The sequence below is a fragment of the Cygnus olor genome, chromosome 8 (genome assembly GCF_009769625.2).
Source record: "Cygnus olor isolate bCygOlo1 chromosome 8, bCygOlo1.pri.v2, whole genome shotgun sequence".
NCBI classification, from domain to species: Eukaryota; Metazoa; Chordata; class Aves; order Anseriformes; family Anatidae; genus Cygnus; species Cygnus olor.
The window spans coordinates 18,309,013-18,330,090 of NC_049176.1; the positions used below are offsets into that span (position 1 = coordinate 18,309,013).

Below are 21,078 nucleotides of genomic sequence, written 5' to 3' on the forward strand. Positions count from 1 at the left end.
GCTTTATGCAGTTGGTAGCAGAATTTCTGGAAAGGCTAAATTGCAGCTGCTAAGAGAGAGAAATTATTGGAATGGGAGAAGCTTCCAATTCAAGTCTTGCTGTGTGTGCTTCTGTGATTTGTTTGCATAACGCAGTACTGTAGCTCTTACCACCTAAACAGCCCTGCATCATCTGGTCTCCTGCTGTAAGGGTGAGATGTCTAAAAGCACAGCAGGGGCATGAAAATTACAGAACTTGGAGATCAGAATTGACCAATACAGAAGTTACAGTAATTGTTTAAATCTGTAGTATCCAACTGGTGGTGGATGATGGCTTCAGACTTCTGCTTCTCATAATTATTTTAACAAAGCTGCAGCTTTTAGCCATGTCTGATGTGAATCCAGAGATCAGTCGTTGCTCTGCAGTGCTCTCAGCAACGGGATGTGGATGCTCCTGCCTCGCCGCTGACAAGCATACGTCTTCTACAGTAAGGTTCGAGGTGTGCCTGTGTTGCCAAAATAAAATACGTGAGCAGTAGAATGATATTATATATTTATCCTTAAATCATTTGGGCTTTTGTTTTAACCCAGACAGGCTTCCTAGGATTAGCAGTCATTTAAAATCTCTTAAGCATATAGCTGAAATCTAACATGAATTATCATTTCATATTTCATTGCTACTGTTTACATGCTGCCAGTGATTCCTGGGTCTGTAAATTGCAGCCAAGTTAGTCTGACCTACAAATCCTGATGTTTTTGCACAATCTCTGTTGTGAACAGCAAGGGCATGTGTATTCTGCTAATCCGGATTCAGATAGAAGTGTGCAGTCTGGGCACTAAATATAACTTGTTTTTAGGAAAAATAAGTTATTTTCTTAAACACACCTTGAAGCAAATGAAATATTGCCTATTTTGTGTGTTTTTGTTTTTAAAACTATTTTAAAATATTCCACAGCAGACATTCTACCCACAGAAAACAGCAGGGGAGTTTTCTTACATAATAATCTGACAGATGTGTCATGGTATCTAATCCCTTAAACCTCCAAAGCCCTCTGATAGTGGATGTTTTAAAAGGCCAGATTGAAAAAGCATGCTGCTCTTTTTTAGTCTTTGCCTTCAGTGCCCATTCCACACTCGATTGCTTTATTTTGCTAAAGTGGTGTACATGATAACTTGAAGTCGAGAAAAAAAAATATGGTAAAAAATAGAATAAAAAATACCATTAATATAATTAATGCCAAATGAGAACACCATTTTAAATCTGTGTTTAGATTTGGATCTTCTCATTCAAATCTCTCTGTTCCATGCTTTCTCTGAGATTCTATCAAGAAGTAAATCAATAATAATTACACACACAAAATGACCAGCAGACTTGCAACTGAACCATCAAGATTTTCAAGTTCCTTAACTATGCAACCATGTCATCATATTACTGTAACTCTTGTGCTCTTTCTTCTCGGGCATTTCTGTTCTGTAGTGCACTGTATCTGTGAGTACACCATCGGCCATTCAAAGCTGGCGACTCTCTTCTATTTGTCTGGTTAAGCACCTGGCATACTTCTTAAAATAACAAAGTCTTCAGAACAGTCTTTGCCTCCTAGCTCATTTTAGCCTTTTCTTTTTCAGGGCAGTTATAGCTTTAATAATGCAAATGCCACATGAAATGTCGAACATTAATTCAGAGGATCAGGGTTTCAGTTAATGACGTTAAATAAGTTCCCTTGATAGTTAGGTACCACAGCATACAAGCTTATTTCAGATGGCAGGAATTTTGAGTATCTGAGGCTTGGATAATCAACATCACAATACATGTGACTTCTGCTTCATTTGCCATAAATTTGTGTTCTACATGCTTTTAAAACTTGTATCACGTACTGTCACATTGGAGTTGGATCTGAACTGGTATCCAAACTTAAAAGAAGCAAAGGTTCAGAAAAGAAAGCTGACATTGGAGATTTTTGACATCCACAAAAGTGCAATATTGTGTTAATGTGTAGATGAAAAAAGATTCTTTAAAATATATGAGAACACGTTCTGTAATTTGTTTCAAAGATGTTGGTGTTTGTTTTGATAAAATCATAACTTTCTAGTCATAATCCTTATTGCTTTTAGCGAGGCAATTATTTAGGGCTCGTTCGTTGAAATGTGAACTGACTTGAGATGTCTCACCTGATGAGGTTATCAAAGATTTGTGAAATGACACTGAGACTGAGAAACTAATCATCTCTTCTCTGATGACACAAAGGAGTCTTTCTTTTCCATGAATGCAGCAACTGACCTTGACTTTACACATGGCCAGTTTCTACATTTTTTTCAGCTTTAAGAAAAAGCATTTTTCAACAGACTAATCCTATAATGCAGTGATTTCTTTTTTCAGTGAGGATTTCTCAGTGATTTTTAGTTCTGTTCGGGCTAAGGTTCTTTATAGACCAGCTGTACACACATTAAATGCAAGATAAAAACAAGAGGATAGACAAGAAATGAAGATTATACACAAAGACTTCTAGGTTAAAGTGATTCTGCCAGTCTAGAAAATGTGAAATGCAAGGTTAAGAAAAAGGCTTTGTTATTTAAGTGGCACATCTTGCATTATGGACAAGAGATTTTTTTTTTTTGTGTGTGTGTGTTTGTGTGTAGATTACAGTGTTATCTAAGGATGGTCTCTGTTCATTGCACACCCCTTCGTATGGAGTCAGGCGTCTTCTGTACTTCCTCTGTTTTCCTTGTACAGAATTGACAATTTTCAAATTACCACCTTTCTATCTTGTATTTTTATTTCTTAATTATTGCCGTGTGTGTATTGAGAGCAGCTTGATGCCTCAAATTCACATTTAGGCTTAGTAGTGTAATATCTTATGTGTCTGTTTATTCCTCCTATACAGAGGAAATGATGTACAAAACATAGCAACTAAAACTGAGAGAAACTTGCTGAAATGTTCTTTTGATCAGAATAATCACCTCAAACAATAGTTAAAAAAAAAAAAAAGTTTTAGTTTTGAACTTTGGAGTAGGAGTTTAAATTTGGGTCTCTGGTACCGAGGATAGTATCCTCATACTGAGCTGTAGGTATGAAGAGTCTTTTCTCATTATGAATATTGTTTATATCAAGCAGAGGAGTTTCCATAGGAAAGAAATGCCTCAGATTACGAATATTTTGGTGGAGCAGGGTGTTTCATGCTCAATGGCTGGAATGCTCATTCAAGGCTGCTCAAGGGCATTACTTTTTTGCTGCTGCTTGGAGGAATAGGGCTTTTTTATATAAAGATGTGGTGCGCTTTTGCAGCTGGAAAAATGGAGCTTAGCTCTGCACTTAGCAGGTGATCAGTGGTAGCTAACTGTCTGCTGACCAAATCAGGTGCTTGGTCACCTGTGCCTGCCCTTTCCCCAGCATCCCACCTGTGCTGCGTTGCACTGAGCAGCCAGTGCCTGGCGGTGGGGAGTGGGGCAGCCCCATGTTTGATATGCCTGCTGCGGTTGTAGATTGAGCCCTTTGTTCTCTGGCATCTCTCCATTTGAAAAATCGTAGGATCACCATCATCATGTGAGTGTCGCGCAGAAAAGATTAGGAGGTGTTCAGATGCTGTATTGTTTTGGTAGGGACCAAGAAGGTATTTCAGCCAAGCGTGAGATGGATTCCTTAAGCCAGCTGCAGAGGGGCACTAAACGGGTGCATTTCCACAGAAGTTAGTTTTGGTTTGATCTATGGTTTCTGTCTGGATCTTTATTCAAAATCTGTTTCTGCTCGATGAATGCCCAGCTTTCCCAAGTGGCCCGTGTTTCATGTGAAAGACCTCCTCTGTTCAACATACACCATCAGATTATTTCTGTCTCAGTACATAGTTGCTTGGGAAAGATGTTCTTAAATGAATAATTTTTACCCAGGTAATTATCATGTTAATTGCACAGATATTTTTCTCTTATTTTTAGAATATATTCCTCTCTTAATTTTGATATACATTTTATGAAATGATTTATGTAACATACGTGACCTTACCTGTGATTAAGGGTTTCAGTTGTGGAAAAAAACAGGACCTGATTTTTTAAGGTTCTGTGTCTTAATATATATGTATATGTATATACATTTACTTTTAAGTGATGCTTACACCAAATTACATTAGTTTGCAAGTATGGAAGAGAGAGTTAGTCTAATTGAGTATTATTTATGCTTTTTGTGGACTGTTTGCTATGTTGTTGAAGCTCTGCACTCAGAAAATAAAATACAGTCCCCTGATTCTAAAATCCTATTTCCTCACTTCCAGATGGTAGCACACGCAATATTTTACAACACAGCTAAGCCTTGTGTTTCATTGCTTGGTACAGTGAAGGGGACTTCTAGAAAAAGGCATAAAACAAAGATTTCTAGAACAGAAGAAAATTGAAGGACGTGAAGATGGCTAGGCAGTGTCTTCAGAAAACTTATTATCCTGTTCCCGTGAAAATGGGGCAAAAAATGACCTGTGCCTACCTGACCTTTCAGGAAAATTATAGGCAAGATGTACGTAGGCTGCTTTTCTGCCTTAAGCCTATATTCCACTGGCTATATAACTGCTTCTTATTTTTAAGAAGCTTCACAGGTTTACTGCGTTTATTTATTAGTAAAAAGGTTACAATCGCTCAGAAACTGTTGAAATGTGCCACGGCCCATGTGCCTACGATTAGATTTGCTGTTATCTTTCTAAATCCAAAATTTAGATGCTTGGAAATCATGCAGTCAGCTGGCTGGCTATAAAATGTTGTGGGAGAGCATACGTCCAATTTCTTATGTTGAAACTCTTTGTCTTTTAATGAGTGGACGAATTGTTTGTAGGGCCAAAAAGAAAGACTTGAGTGTGGCTGTTGGAGCAGCTATCTGGAAGAGGAAGAGCTATGTTCCTGTTCTAATAGTTAATTGAAAGAGATATTTTATATAGACCGTTTTTATTTTACTTTTTTAATATTAAATTACGCTCCTAATCTCGAGCTGTGGATTCCTCCAGGTAGCCGCAATTAGATGGCCTGTTAATAGGAACGTTGTGCAGCAGGAAGAGGCTGGCCGCAGAGGAAGGAAGGTGCCACAGCCAGGCATGTCCTTCTGAACTGGCAATTCTGCAAAGCTCTGCCCGTGCCACCACCGGCACTGAAGGTTCAGCAGGCCAAATTCTGATATTGCTTGCTTCTATGAAGAGCCCTTGGGCTTGTGCAGGTGTAATGGGCTGGAAATTAGTGAAATGAGTCAATAATTCTGCTGGCAAGTGAGAAGAAGGAATAAAATCCACAGTTGTGTGTAGCTGGCTGAGGTGATTACCTGCACAGGGGTAACAGGAGTAAGGGTAGGAAAACCTTTTATCCCAATAGACTCTCGCAAATGAAGATATTGGTTAAAACTGATATTCTCTCAAGACCACTTCTTGTGAATATTAATCAGGAAAACCAGAAATACTAGATTTTGTTTTGCTATGTGACTCTTCCTTGTTACCTAATTGTCATGTAATTAGCCTGCTGTTTATTGGGAAGGCATACTGTATGACAGCTATCTACTTCTTTAAAAAAAAAAAAAAAGAAACACCACATCCTGTGTTGAATGCAGGACTTACACTATGATGCTTTAGGGAGGGGCTGTTTGAAGATGCATTGTAGCTTGAAATCAGAAGGGATAAGAAGTATTAGGAGCCGGGTAGTGTGGAAACTTCCATACCATGGTTGAGTTACAGAGGCTATTGACTTTGTGGAGAGGGACTTTGTGTTGCTGTCATTCTGCTTGGTGACTGCGGCGTGTTCAGAGAGACCGGGAGCAGTGGGCACTGCTATTTTGACTGCTGTCACACAATGGCAGGATAGCTGAGGTGGGCTGGGACCTCTGGAGATCCTCTAGGCCACTCCCTGCTCAAAGCAGGGTCAGCTGGAACGGGCTGCTCGCAGCTGTGCACAGCTGAGTTTTGAACATCTCGGGGGTGAGATGAGGATCACAAATTTAGTAGCGAAACCCAATATCAACAAGCATGTACTGAGCAAACCTGCCTCCTGCTGCAGCTCTTTGGAGGTCCCCTGTGCGGTGGGCTTCTGAGGGAATGCAGCTTTCTAACCAGGCAGAACTGAAGCTCAAGGCCTCCATTAATTTAATTGCAGAAGGATAGAGTGGCTCTAGTTCCCATTTTGGGATGTGTAATGTGGTGGATGTAAATCACTTCAGCACAGTAACTCCATTGAAATGAATGGAGCAGTTGTGATTTGTAATATTGGATGGTTTCCTCTCCTCAGCCTTGTTTTCAAATTTCAGATTGCAGTAGAGCTGCTAACACTGGAAGTTCAAATGCTGTTAGTGTCTGAAGGTAACTCTGGATGTCTCCACATATATTTTCCACAATTTCAACTGGCATACAGTTGCAGCTGCTCCTTTACGGTTTATTCCAAGGGTCATTGTTGTTTTTTTTTCTTCTGAAGTTGTACTCTGACTGTGCTCCCTCTCTCACAGTTCACGCGGAGAAAACTTGTTGCAGGATCAGGATCTGATCTGGAACCAGTGGTCTGTGCTTATTAACAAATTTGCTTAGCGAGTGCAGATAGGTTAATTGAAGTTAGTTGTGTGTGACCAGGTTGGTTTGTCTTTAATCTCTTATGTTTAAATTTTATGTGCGTGAAGACAATTAATCCTCTTAACTGCTGTAGACTTTGAATGCTTAGTAAATAAGTGGCCTCTTTAATTGATGCTATGGTGTTTGCCTGTATAAGCCAAAATAAAAGTAAAGCGCTACACACTGGGCCTTGAGGGAATCTTCATCAGTGCAGTGAGAGGTTCTATTATGTAAAAGGCTTAAGAGTCTTCCCAGCTCATTATTTTTATAGTACTGTCTGCTTGTCTCTTTTAAGACAATGCTCCTTTTTTAGCATCAACAATTTTGAGATCAGAGATCATTTCCTGAGTCAAGGCAAATTGAGCAAGATATTTCAGCACTTGACAATCAAAGATGCACTTCTCGGGCATATAGGTTAACACTGCTTTTTTTTTTTTTAACTGAAACCTAAAAAGGTGTTCCTCTTCAAGTGAAGGGCTTGTTATCTTCACACTGCACACAGTAAAATAATAGTCCAGAGCTTATTTCTTCACAGAGAAACATAAGTGCTTTACACAGTGTATAGGTAGGGATTACTCACTGGCATCCAAACATCCAAAATAGTGGTATTCCGTACCAGTAAATGGGTATAACAGTTTTCATGAGATGAAATACCTTCTTTGCTTTTAATTATGAATCAAATTTTATGCTGGCAAAATGCCTTTTTTTTTTTTTTTCCAGGTAGCATTTAAACTCCTAACACTACTGAGTGCCATGTTAGTGTCAGTTAGCACATCCTTGTTTATACCAGGTTTCAGATCATACCCATGTTTCTTAAATCGCTGTTCAAGTGATGTTTTATTTTGGCCTGCACAGTGAATTGATTAGGAGTAGTAAGAGGGAGAGGAAGGAATGTGACAGTCTGGGGTAATTTGTCATACATGAGGTATGATAGAGAAAGGGATTGTTGTTTCACTTATACTGAAGTCTACACTGAGACGACTTTCACAATAAATATTTTGCCAGGCTGCAAATGTCCTCAGTATTATGCCAGACATCAGCTGAGCACAGATTAAAGTTGTTAGTGCCTCAGCCAGGCTTTTTCTGTAGGTGTCACACTCACTCGCTGCCTCGGCTTGATGCTGCATAGCTCTGCTCTGAAGTTCTCAGATCTTATCACATTTACTTACACATGTAATTGTGTTCATACATAATTTGTTATTAAATTCAGTCATATGTAATGATTTTGGGAACTAATAACCTATCTAAAGCACAGTCTGTATTTTTGAATAACTTTTCTTTAAGGTTCTTAATTTTTTAACACAACTTTTAAGGTCAGTGGTCCGACCGTGTAAATTATTAAATACTTCTAAATTTTTTATAACTTTCCCCACCAATGCAGACTGGATTTTCCCTTCTCTTTGCCGTTCCTGGATGTGTAGCATGGAGGGTGATACTGTACATCTTTGCTTTTTTGCTTCAGATCATAGTCATTAATGTGAAATCTAAGCTCTCATTCTCTGTGTTACCATTACAATTAGTAAAATATTTTGCTACCTCACAGTGAAAATTGACCTGCTTCTTTAATCTGTATGAGGTTGCACAGTGAGTATCATGTTCATCCCTTGATTTGGATCAGTTCTCAAGACAAGGGCCAACACTACCCCAGCACAGCACTGCAGCAGCAGCAGAATTTGACAGTCTGCATTTCTACTACCTCTGAACCTGAAGATCCTGTCCTAGGACAGACTTTTGTCCTCTGAAACTGTGGAGTAAAGTGATACTGCTCATTTTACCTGAGTAACAGTACAGAGGAAAATTTTGCAAGGCAAGAAGAATTCAAATTGAGATCCGTTTGCACTAGCTGGTGAATTACTCCAAAGAATTACCCATATGGAGATTTCTCTGCTAGAAAGTAGAGAAAGAAGCTTCTAGTAAATGTCTGGGACAGTTCAAATAGTTCTTGGTTGGAGACCACTGTTAGAGGATTTGGTGTTTCCTTTCCCACCCAGTGGTTCAGTTTTAATGTTGTGCCTGCATCACTCTGTAGACAGAAAGCAAAAAAGTAGAGTAATTGCAAACATTTACATTGAGTCATGAATTCAAATCTTTGCAACCATCACATCTTCTTGTTTGGGTCAGCCGTTTGATGCTGATAAAAATCAGCGCAACATCTTCCTATCAGTGGCGGTCACATCAGCTGCATAACTAGCAGCTATAAAAGAAGCTGCAAAGCAAAAATAACATTTGCTGGACTTTCAAAAGCAAAATAAATAAATAAAATATCCCTCCCACCAGGAAAAAGTCCCTGCACTCTAGACAAAGCACATTGTTTGACTTATCTAGGTCTAGAAATTTTGGTGATGCAAATATTCTATCTATACTGTGGAACTCTATAAGTAAAGAAAATGTGGCCAGTTTTGTCCTCTCATCCATCTGAGTCTTCTTAACACCTTGTTTGCTCTTTTCCTGGTGAAAAAAGGAAAGACAAAACACCTGTTTCTTTTACTTCATAAAGTACTTTTACTTCATCCCTGCTTTCAAGTAGTTCCTGAATGTGCTTATGATTGCAAAATGACAATTCTATACACAAGAAATTTTAGGGAAAGAAATAGACGTCAAAATCAATTTACAGTGAAGAGAATACTTATCTAGATAAATGAGTTTGTGCATGGGATGGTGCTCCCACTGAACTCTACAACAGACACGTACCAGCAGACACTGCGATCTTCCAGAAAAGCAGTTCAGATACAAAACAGGGATTTCCTTTATGTTTTGCTTGTCTGTAAACAAGCAGCTTAATTTTATGCTGATGGAATCAGGTAATATATAATGTTTTCTGATGATACTGGGCATGTGTGCAGACTGAAGTGACCACCCATTACGTGCCTTGTGGTGCCTGGTCTCGTGAAACATCTTTGGCTTTTCAGGCTGAGCTACCTTCTGCGGTTGCTGATGTCAATGAGAGCTATGAATGTTCAGCATTTCTGGAAATCAGACGCAGATTGTCTCAAGTTGGGTGCCCCAAATCTTCAGAAAATACTGCTAATTAGGCATTTTGCTGGAGGGTGCTCTCTGAAACCACCATGAGATAGGGTTACTGTGATTGAAGTCTCTTCTATTTTGGAATCTAATTTCAAAATGACTGACAATAAACACAGTGCCTGATCAAAAGACATGCAAAGCATGGGGTCCCCTCCTGCTGCATATTTATACACTGCAGTGTGTTATAAATACATTAAACTCAGTAGAAACCATTGTAGTTTATATAAATCAACTGTTATTGAAGAGCTAGCCAGTTCATTAGTGTGTGTGCTCCTGTATGTGAACGTGGTTTGCTGGGCCGCTGGAGGGAGACAGTTCCTGGGGTGTCAGACCTGTGGTGGTCCTCTGGCATCCTTCTTCACTTGAAGGTATCAGCAATTAATTGTGGAAAGTTGTGCAATAGATTTTGCAAATGAAATACCCGAACCTCTGTCTTCTTAAAGTACCTTTAGGTCAGTTACAGCAGTTACAGTTAAGCGATGAAACAGATATTAAACACAGGTGACCTGGGAAAACAACTCCACCTTTCAGAAGCAGATTGTTTTCCCCTTTGATGTCTTTGTGGAACACTTCGTGTCAATGCTGAAGAAAGCAGCTTTGTCTCTGTGGCTTTATCTAAATCAACATTCCTATGTCAGGAGAAAATAGAACCCAGTGATTCATATGTATTTTGACCTCATAGATAAATATTACTGCATTGTGAGAGAAAAGAGAGAAGGACCGTGACGTTTATTTGCACTCATTGGCATTAAGATCATTGCCGTGATGTGGACCAGAGGAGGTTTTCTGTGGACTGAGTTAAATCCATATATGACACAGCTTTACTTGAGCCGTATGTAAGAGTCAGAGTGGTACTATTGGAACTAGGTATGAATTCTACTTCCTTCATGTTCTTGCATGTCTGTGTTTGAGAACAAAAATGGGAAAGTCTGGAATGTATGAGTACCAAATATATATAGAAGATAATTTAATCTGTCATCTGATGTACAGTAATGAGTGCATTATAGTCCAGTGGAAACATGGACCAGATACATCTCTATCATTAGCAGGCTTGCCAGAGGACAAAAAATATACAAAGCCAAAAGGAAGCAAGGATACATACATAACTTCCAAATCCAGAATTTTCCCTTTTCTTAACGTGTTAATTTCTCCTGTGTATACGCATTTATTTGTCCAACACACACCAAGACTTTTTTTCATTTTATGAAGTAAAATGTTAATGGTGGGAAAACATTTGTCTGAGTGGAGAAGCCACTTCTTTGGGAGGGGTGACAATAAGGGGAAGGAATGTTCTTTCTCACCATCTGTTTTCCCTAGAAGGTGGCCCATGTGGAAAATTACATGTGTAACTGTAAAGCCAACTGCTAATGAGCCACTGGGGGTGATCCTGGAGTAGGAACAGTAAGTCTTATCAGTCTCTTGCTCATTGTGCTTTATGACATTAACGTTTGCAATATTCTGCAAGTTAGTGAACGTTGTTATGCAAGTATCAGTCCCTTTTATGTACAGGCAATAGAGCCTAGAAACAAAATGATTTCCTCACAGTCATGGAAAAAATCACTGCTGGAGCCTGCAGTAATTCTTAGGGGATCCTGTTTCACAGATGCATCAGGAGCATCCTTCCAAGTTCTTTGTCGGTGTGCAGCACATGTGTGTAGCTGTGGAGCACGACACCAGTGTACTGTACGTGCAGCATCCTGCACCTCTGCCATAAGCTGTCTCTGTTCTCAGCCATGGCACTGGTCTGGAGAGCTACAAAAAGAAGCAACTATTGAGCAGGCTTCTCAAACATATATTTAGCTTCAAGTCCCCAGCCTTTGTTTTTGATGGGTACTGCTGCCCTTTTTAAAATAGCTTATGGATCTAAGCACCTTGTTGAAGCAGGGTACAGTCATAGGCAAGAAACTCTAAAGATCCGGCTTTAACAAAGCTGCCACAAAGAGGCTTGCTCCTCTGCAGAAGTACAGAGCCAGAGGGCAGCTGCTGCCTCTGTGCCTCATTATCAAGAGTTGTGTGTTGGCTCAGGAGGTAGTACGGATCCGCTAAACTAGAGAACCTGTAGACTTACGTAATTATCAGCTTCCACTGAGCCCTGATTCGGCCACCTGGTTCCCTTTCTAGCTGGAGAGTTAGTATGTCAATAATAGCTGCTAGTGTTACAGAAGAGAGGTGAAGCCTGGAGAAGATAGAGTTCATACCGGCAGTGTTTGTGAAAGCCTGGTGGAATGGGGCTGATAGCTGTCTCAGCCACAGACAACATGGCGGGATGTTATTTGTGGGAAAACGTAAGCAGCTCTTTTTTTCTTTTTCTTTTTTTCCTGTTTACTGACTCAGATTAGTCTGATGGAATTGATAAACTAGTGCAGCTCAAAGTATTTAAGTTTAGGAAAGTATTTACTCCCTGCTCATTTTGTTTAGTTACGCTCATTAGAAGATAACCAGATTGACCCAAACCGCAGCGTAGTTAGTGACTTTCAACTGGTTTGGTCCCTACGCCTTGTTTATTTAATGGCCCCGCTACACTGTTCTTAGTAATTTTAAGTATGCTGTGATCTCAAAAAAAAAAAAAAAAAAAAAAAAATTAGTAGACTCTGTTGGTTATGATAAAGAGAATATTTTTGTCCAGAAGTGTGTGAGAAGCATTGAGTGGGGAATATTTTCTCATGTTGGGCAGATGTTTAGTGAATTGAATGCTGTTGCAGAGCCTTGATCAGAAGTTTGTGGTGTCGTGCTGGAGAGTTGGTGACATCGCTGCTCAGGGAGTAAGTAAATCCTAAAGTGTTAATGCCGCCCTAAAATAACAGTCTGGGACAGTGATAGTTTACGTGTAGGTAGGACAGGGAAAATACCCTGAGCAGGAAGGATTTTTGACAGCAAAGACCTTGCCAAGGAGCACCGTGCTTTGTTTATATATTCCCTTTCTGTTGTAGATTTCTCTTCCCCAGCAGATGAAAGGAGGATGTGTTTTCTCTCTGTTTTAAACCTAGTGATACTATATGAAGAAACTTCTTACCCACACACTGATTTAATGAATCTGTAATTTTAGGCTTGTCTTTTTGGAGAGAAGGGATTTTCCAACATTTCCTAAGGAGAGTTTCTGAAAAGCAATAACCATAATATTAAAAACCTCCAAGTCACCTTTTCTCCTCACAGGAAATAACACAGCTTTCCTCGCATCTCTAGCAGTATTTAATTATACCCAAATTCCTACAGAATGACAAATGGCAGGTTGTCTCAGTGGTAGAAGATTTGAATTTTTAGATGTGAAATGCAGATTACGTGGGTCCTGGATTATCTGGGCTTTGCCTATGTATTGGATCTCTGTCAGATTTTTCACTCTCCTTTGTACTTTAGAAAACACTGAAAGAAAAGCTGCAAAGAGATGTGAAGTTAGTAGCATGTCTGTAGCATTTGTTATATGCTCCTGAAACCTCAGCCTGATTTATTGTCTGGCAGTGGGCAATGCCTGTGCCCCACAGAGGGAGCGTGCTGCGTGGAAGGCAGTGGTGGACGCATATTTATTTGCAGAGAATTTCCTTATTCCTTCTCTTCTTTTTGCTGCCTTGGTGAATGGATGCAGAACCTTCCTCATAAAGGAGAGATTTGTGCATCTTGTTGGTCTGGCCTTCTTTTGGACATCCCGCAGCCGAGGGTCCTTTTTCAGATTGCTGAAGGAGGGAGGGTTTGCTGCCCGGAGCGTTCTTCAGCAGCAGTGTCAGAGGCAGGTTTTTGCAATGGCAGAAAGTTCCTTGTAACTTGGGGCCCCAGTTCTGACCTTTGCTGATACAGTCTCAGCACGGCACCAAAAAAATTGCAAGGCGAATGTTTACATCACCAGTTGGGCGAGTTAATGGTTTGCATCCGACAACCTATTTTTTCCCCCACGACAGGCCATTGTAAACAGCACTGGAGTCCCAGCTCGGGTGTGATGTGCCGCATCCCACAGGGGTTCTGGTGGCTCAGAACAGTTACACACATTGCTCTGCACCCTATGGGCTTTGCCATGTAGGATGTCTCATCATAGTACTGACCTCATCCTATATAGAAAAGCAAAATAAATTTTGGGTGCCATTCTGCTGTAGAGAATTTTGTCGGCATTAGCTCCCTATTTGAGATATTTCACTAGTTTGTGCTGCACATGTTGGGACAAAGCCTGGACATGAAACATGGTCTCAATGTCAGCTTTTTGTTTTTGCCCCTCTCATTCCAGCTGTGGATGGAAGGGGCTGTGCAGCCCAGGCCCACTCTCCGTCCGTGCCTCCCTCCCTCCTGCCCCGTTAGGTGCCATCCCATCCCTAGAGCAGTGGCCCCTCGCAGCAGCACTGCTAGCCAATGGCAACCCCCGAGCCCCAGCCGTGGCTTGTACAGTCGCCCTTGGCAAACACAAATCTCATGACTGCCAGAGCATCCATCATTTCAGGTCCGTGTCAAAGCTGTTTGCCCTTGGGGGCTGCACCCCAGCCAGCAGGAAGCTGGGGGACCCTGGGGGGGCTGCAAGTCACAGCAGGTGGCGCTCCGAAACTGCCAAAATTTCTCACTTCTCTTCCTGTTTTTTTCCTCCCTTTTGATTATCGGTTTCACGTAGTGAATTTAACCACCCTGTTTCGAAACAGAAGAATTTCAAGACTGCCTAACCTCTCCTCAGCTGAAATTCGCTGTGCACTTACCACTTGGCAGACACCAGAAGCAGCTCAGTGGGTGCTTTTTATAACCATCATCGAAAAAAAAAAAAAATCACCACCCCATTAATACACTTCTTTTTGTTGTAACTGCTGGTAAATGCAAGTGTCTGCGCAGATCGGGGCTGGCTGGAACTCCAATCATTATACTGCAAGAATATTTCTGATAGATTTTCAGCAGCTCTGGAGTTTCTGTCAACATCACTTTGGCTTTTTAATAGGTCCCAGGACCCATGAAAACATTCAGGTCAGTTTAGTACCTGAATCTTCCCAAGTAATTAGCAGGTAGAATTACCTGGTAGCAGTCAGTGTTTTTCCCTGTAATCCGTCCACAGAAGCTGCAGCACAGTAATTGCTATCTCTGGCGGCCCTGCAAACATGTCTAATTTAATGTGTCAATAGGGATTTTTCTTTCTGTTTTTTCATTCCTGATGCCAGACAGTGAATTTTCCTTTCAGAAGACCAGACTCAAAGTGAGATGGATATATTGAACATGTGAATTTCAAGGAAATGTATTTCCCAGCAACTGTAAATGTGTAAAAGCATTCAGAGCTCATTCTCCTTTCCACATGACTTTTCAACAGGTTAAATAAATGTATGTAGCAGAAAGATACTCAGCTGTATGGTCCACATTTCCTGGAGCAGAGAAATACTAAGCTGCCTGTGGTGTTTCCTAGCCAGCCGCACAGCATTTCAGTGCTTCTGGCTTCTTTGGGGATGCTCTGATGTTCTCTGAAGTTGACTTGATGATGTCAACTACGGGTGAGACACATGTAGCTTTTTAGTTTCCCCTCAGTCAACATTTGCCAGTAGTGAATGAACAGATGGGCTCAGATCTGCTTTGAGACCAGATGTGGCATGTGCATATTTCCAGGATACTGCACAGGCAGGTTTTCCATCAGCCAGCTCTGCATCGTGGCTGGCTCTGTGGGTACTTGTGCGGCTGTGCTGGGAGAAGTGGTGGGCCAGAGGGCTGCACTTTTCTTAACTGCTTCATTTGCCTAAATACCCCTTTCTTACATGTTAGATTGAGGGGCACTGTGAGTTTTTGTTCTGTATTAAAAAACAAGATCCTATTCTGCATGAGGGAAAAAATATAACAATAAAAGTGGGTATTCCCAAGAGAGAGAGAGATATGCATTATATATTCTCTACAGATCTATAAGCAGTCCTTTGAGTCCATTCACATCACACTGTGAGTCACTGATATTTCCTGTTTAGTTTCCAGTGAAGACGCTAGCATCTCTGTTGTGAAGAAAAAGTAAAAATAAAATAATCCATCATGAACAAACCCATTGGGCATGTTTCTGAGCAGTCCTGGATACACAAAAAAACAATATTCTTCCTTATTAAAGGAGAGGATACCAGAGAATCACAGTTGTGTTGTGTCAGGGATTGCAGGCGTACAGAATAAAAGTGTCCTTCCTGAGAGCACGAGCAAGGCCACATCCTCAGGTGACCTAATTGGCATTGCTAAGCTGGAGGCAGCAGACCCATAGTACGTTAGCCACTTGATAGCGGCTTGATCTTTTATTCCTTTCCATTTAAAAAATTCCCTTTTGAAAGAGTAAACAGCATAGACTTGTAGCAGTAAAGGACTGTGGTGTGCTACTCAAGTTTTTGTTCTGTTCCTTTTCGTAATTTGAATTTCCCAGCTTAAAAATCAAACCTTTGAAATTCAAAATACTGGTTTTGCTGGCTAGCATTCATGTATGTAAGTACTGCAATTACTGAGTAAATGGATATCAAGATTAAGTAACTGTGGCAGAATCCATAGTGAACATGAACAGCAAAATTTTATTAATTAATTAAGACCATAATTTCATACAAAACAAAACAAAAAAAGTTATGTAAATTGAAAGATTCTGCTCCTTTAAATACAGGCAAAATTTCATGTCATCATGTAATACATTTTTGGTATAAAAAACTATTTGTATTTTTTGGTCCTTAAATTATGCAATATCTATAGTATAGTTATGCTTCAATGTGGGCCTTTTTAGGAGGAAGACCTAGAAGTTTTATAGAGAACTCACTCACTCCAAACTGCCTCTCTATTCAGCAGATTAAAAATTGAGGCCCTTCTCTGGTATAAATGGCAGTCAGTAAATCCACAGGTAATCCCTGTAACTTTTCATATAAATTTGATAACGAAAGAAAGTGTGCTACTAGCATCTCTATAACATAACTAAGCTTCATTGCATAACTCAAACCATGATGGAGATTTTGACATGCTCAGTGGCAATCTGACAGATGTGTCATAGTGTCTAATCCCCCAAAGCTCTCTGAAAATGGGTGTTTCTGAAAGACCAGATTGGCAAACATGCTGCATTTTTATTAAGCTTTTTCTCTCAGTGCCTGTATTACTTCCAGCATCATTTTGTTGCCAGGTTGACTGTACAGCTATGCACTAGCTAGTCTGGCAGTTCGGCAGTTCTGCTTTGTTAGCAAAGAGTCTATATGTGTGTATATATATATATATATATAATGTATATTTAAATTATATATTTATACAAATTATATAAAATTGTAATTGTCTTTCTTTATGGTTTTAAAACACTGAGGTTGTGAATTTAGGGCTATTTTATCCCACATTTTCTTGTTCTGTCAAGGTATAACTGTAGTATATTGGTGTGTCCCAGCCTCGATATTTCTGGCATTAAAAAAAAAAAAAAAGAAAAAGTAACATTAATATGGGTTTGTGATAAGTTCAGAACGTATTTTGGAACAATATTTGAAATGCCAGTTGTAGGGGGGAAAGTAAATGATGTGCTTGGAAGAGATTTTGATAAAATGACCCCCAAGTCTAAATGCAGACAGTGTTCCTAGTCCTTTGGCAGCAAATCTCTAGGTCAGACTCATGGGAGACTGAAAGGAGGTCTCATTGAAACATCTCTGTGTCCTATACATCGTGCTCAGTGGCATCTCCGTTGTTTGGATGACATCCACCGTTGGTAACGAGAAAATTGGGCCAGTTTGCATTCTGTTACAGAGCAGCTTCCTGGATGACAGAATAATTTCCAATCAAAGTGCCCTGGATTACTCCCTGCTGTGAGCTAATAGGGTGCTAATTAGCATATTTCATTTATTTATTTAACTGGGATAAAAACAATTGGGCACAGGTCCCATTTACAATGGTTTCCTAGGGAAGCTGCAAACTACTGTAAGTGTAACAGTGCCACATTAAAAAGGTATAAGCTCACATAAACACAAGGTGCAGGCTGAGCACAAACCACCAGGCTATCCAATCTCCTCGTACAGTGAGAGCGGTTTGGAGCATTCAGTAGAGCTGTATCCCTGTTTTCCTTAAGTCTTACATGGGATAAATTAAATTAGAGCAGCATTTTTCTGATCTTTGCAGGTCCACTGGTGACAGTATTGAAGAAGCACTGTGCTGGGGACAGCATCTTGCTTTGCCTTGTGTTCTCTTGTGCTGGCTGCTACCTTAATTTCTCATGACCATAACCTGTGCTAAGGCTTATGCAAGTATTTGGTTACCCCTGAAACATGAGTTTGAAATTGCTGTCCTATAACTTTTTCCTCAGTTGCAGTGAAAGCAGCAGCAAAGAGTATTTTGGTTAAAATAAGTAGTTCCAGCACAGGGCTGCTCTGAGGCTCCTTGAGGCTCCTGTGGTCCCTGAGGTTCTTTAAGGCAGCCTGGAGTTGCTTGGAGCTGGAGCTCATTCCCAGGGTGGGACACACCTGCCCAGTGGGTTGTGCCATTCTTGAAGATCTGGAGAACAAGTCTTACGAAGAGCAGCTGAGGGTTCCGGGATTGATTAGCTTGGAGGAAAGAAGGCTCAGGGGAGACCTTATTGTACTTTACTATGACCTCAAAGGAGGTTGTAGTGAGGTGGGGATCAGGCTCTTCTCCCAAGCACCAAGCAACGAGGGGAAATGGCCTGAAGTTGTACCAGGGTAGGTTTAAATTGGATATTAGGAGAAATTTCTTTACTGAAAGGTTTGTGCGGTACTGGAATAGGCTGCTCAGGGAAGTGGTTGAGTCACCATCCCTGGAGGTCTTCAAGAAACGTGTAGGTGTAGAACTTTAAAGCATGGTTTAGAGGTGGACTTGGACTAGGTTGGGCTGGATGATCTTAGAGGTCTTTTCCAACCTGAATAATTCTGTGATGATTCTATTATCTTTCTAGTTGCATAAATGTTGAAAGTGCCCTTCTATTTATTGGCTTGTTTGTTCCTCATCCTCAACCTCCCCATGATCCCGGTGTCCTGCATATCGTAAGGCATATAAAACTGCAAGCACCCTACTTAGTAGCTGATCTGGGGAAATTTTGAATATTTGTTCTGTGAGTTTGTAGAGGATGAGGCAGGAAGTAAAACTCTTCCCCTGCTTTGTTGAACACAAGTCTCTTTCCAAACTGTTTGACATTTTAAAACACACCTTTGCATTTTTATATCTTAAGCAAGACTTTTACTTAGGATGAAATTCCTTATCCATTTTAATTCACATTCCACTTAGTTATGAAAATCTGGATTTGCCCTGAGGCACTATAACATCTCTCTGCATTTGGGAGGCAAGTTCATTAAAAGGTATGGAGAGATTTTGAGATCAAGAGACCTGGGGTCTGTTTCTGCCCTTCTTCACATCTCATTGTGTGACATTGAGTAATCTGCCTTTCCAATCTTCAGTTTCCTTATCCATAAACTGGAGAGAATAACGCTTTATCTTGTCTTTTTAAGCATGTGTTAATATGCTCAATTGGAAGATGCTTTCTAACAAAGTTCCACTAGCCCCCAGACCTCTGCCGTCCCATCCCGAACCTAGCTCACCATTTCAGTACACAGTGACCCACCTACTTGGGTATTTTATCATGATCTACTTTTTACCATTTGTCTCGTTTCCAAAGTGAGCTGTTGCTGCAGTTACCTGTGTCTATTTACAGTCATCATTCTAGTTTGTAGAATCAGCCATCCCTCCTCTCCAGCTAACCTGGGATGCCCTCATACTCGTGTCTGTGGCAGAATCTTGCTCTTGTTTTTCCTGGCCCAGAAAGCCCTTGAGCTGGAAAAGAGCAAATGTGGAGTGTATGTTTCCTGTGCTGTACTGAGTAAATACCACTCTGAAATAATATTGCTCGTCTGCATTTTCCAAGGTTGTAAAACAGATTTAGAGCATCCAAGTATAAAAATTTATAAACCAATTAGAATAACTAGAGCTCTGAGCACAGGGAGACTCAGCACCTTATTTTCAGCCTAGTAAGACTTGTTCCAAGTAGGCATGTTTTCTGTGTTGTTCATGTTAAAGTTGTCATATATCCCAAAAAAGCATCACCTCCACCATTCAGTACCTTTCCTCTACTTGGTTATAGAAATGTCATTCCTCTTTTCTGATGCAGTGAAATACCTTGCAGAAATGAAGATGTTTCTGCTTTGGGGTTTTAAGAGTAAGCCTAATTGTTACAAACTATATACCTAGTAGAATTTAAATATGAAATGTTCTTTGTTATGTTTTCCCCAGACCCACCTGAACATAGTGAAGAAGTGAATGGAACCACCCATAGAGGGCTAGCCCCCAGATTTGAGAGTATACACTAGTCAATCTCATAGCTACAATGTATTGGCACAGATTTAGGAAAAAAGTAAAAATAAAAACACATTTCCTCAAGGCTCATGAATTCGTGACTGTGGGCCCAGAAATTCTACTGTTGACCTGTGTGCAGAAGAAACTTCTGGTTGTGTTTCCAGGGCCATTTGGATTCCATCAGGGGCCAAAAATCTGGATGATAGTTCTGTACAATTTTAGTGTGTTCCATGTTGGAGAGCTCATCATTGGTGAGTGAACCAATTTTTCAGTAATCTTTGTCACAGCAGGCAAGATAGAAATTGGTCTGTAATTTGTAATCATTACTTCTTTTGCCTGAGATTAATCGTGGATCACCCACAGTGAAAAAAGATGCCTCCTAACCTCGGGAAGGACCATTCTCCATTCAGAAGGCCACTGAGGCTTTCTGTTCACAAAGCACACTTTGTCTTGACCATCCTTCTTTTTTATGTCAGATGAACTTTTATCTATGTTCTGCTTTTCTCTACAAGACTGAATACTCCAGACTTTTTACATAAAGCGATTTTCTCAATTTTTAGTACTGTGAAAGAGATTGGAGGGTGGGGGGGAGAGCTTTGGAGTTTTCCTATTGATATTTTTTTCAGAAGGGACAAAAAAGTGTTATAGTGCATGCAAGTAGATGTGGGCAATGAACAGAAATAACCTTTACGTAAAAACATAGAAAGGCTCTAGTTACTACCAAGAAGTTAATATGAGGAATTTGGGCTAAAGGATACTGTGATTCTAAAGATCTGAGTTGGTCTATGAAAGCAAAGCATTCACAAAGCATCCCAGCTAGTCCAGCACTGTACTATAGATAGTGAAACATGTGCCTTGGAAAGCTTCGGATATTCAAAATGATGTCTTAACTGACCTCTTTAAGGTATTACTAAAGTTTCTTATATAATGTGTTCCCCCCCCGTTTTATTTATTTATTTATCCCCAGTTAAAAGCCAACTTCATTTTTTTCCCTGATTTTACCCTTCCACTCCTGGGTTTCCTTACATGGCCTAACGGAAGCCCTGGCCTAGAGTTTGGCATTCAGATATGAAATGCTTTGCAGTTGAAATTGGATTGTTTGCTTTAATATTGATGGGTTTCAAAATAGGAGATAAAAGAAAAGAAAAAAAAATGTGAAGAGGGTGCAGGGATGACTATGGGATATCAATATTGAGCACAGTAAATGTGGCCATAGTATTCATCAGGCATTATGTTTCCAGTAAAGGCAGGGAAGTGTTAAAACCACTGTACATTTTTCATCACCCCTGTTCAAGAATCATAAATT

General features: G+C 40.2%; 1 long non-coding RNA gene across 3 annotated transcripts in view; it reads left to right on the plus strand.

Moving 5' to 3' along the window:
- Window positions 1-3,299: 3,299 nt before the first annotated feature.
- LOC121074110 overlaps window positions 3,300-21,078 on the plus strand; it is a 110,604-nt gene continuing 92,825 nt past the window's right edge. For 2 of the 3 annotated variants that reach the window (XR_005822133.1, XR_005822131.1), the window contains exon 1: window positions 3,300-3,520. This is a non-coding gene — a long non-coding RNA (uncharacterized LOC121074110). Of the gene's footprint in view, window positions 3,521-10,836; window positions 10,956-21,078 lie in introns of those variants that run through there. The other variant, XR_005822132.1, reaches the window with a different exon arrangement.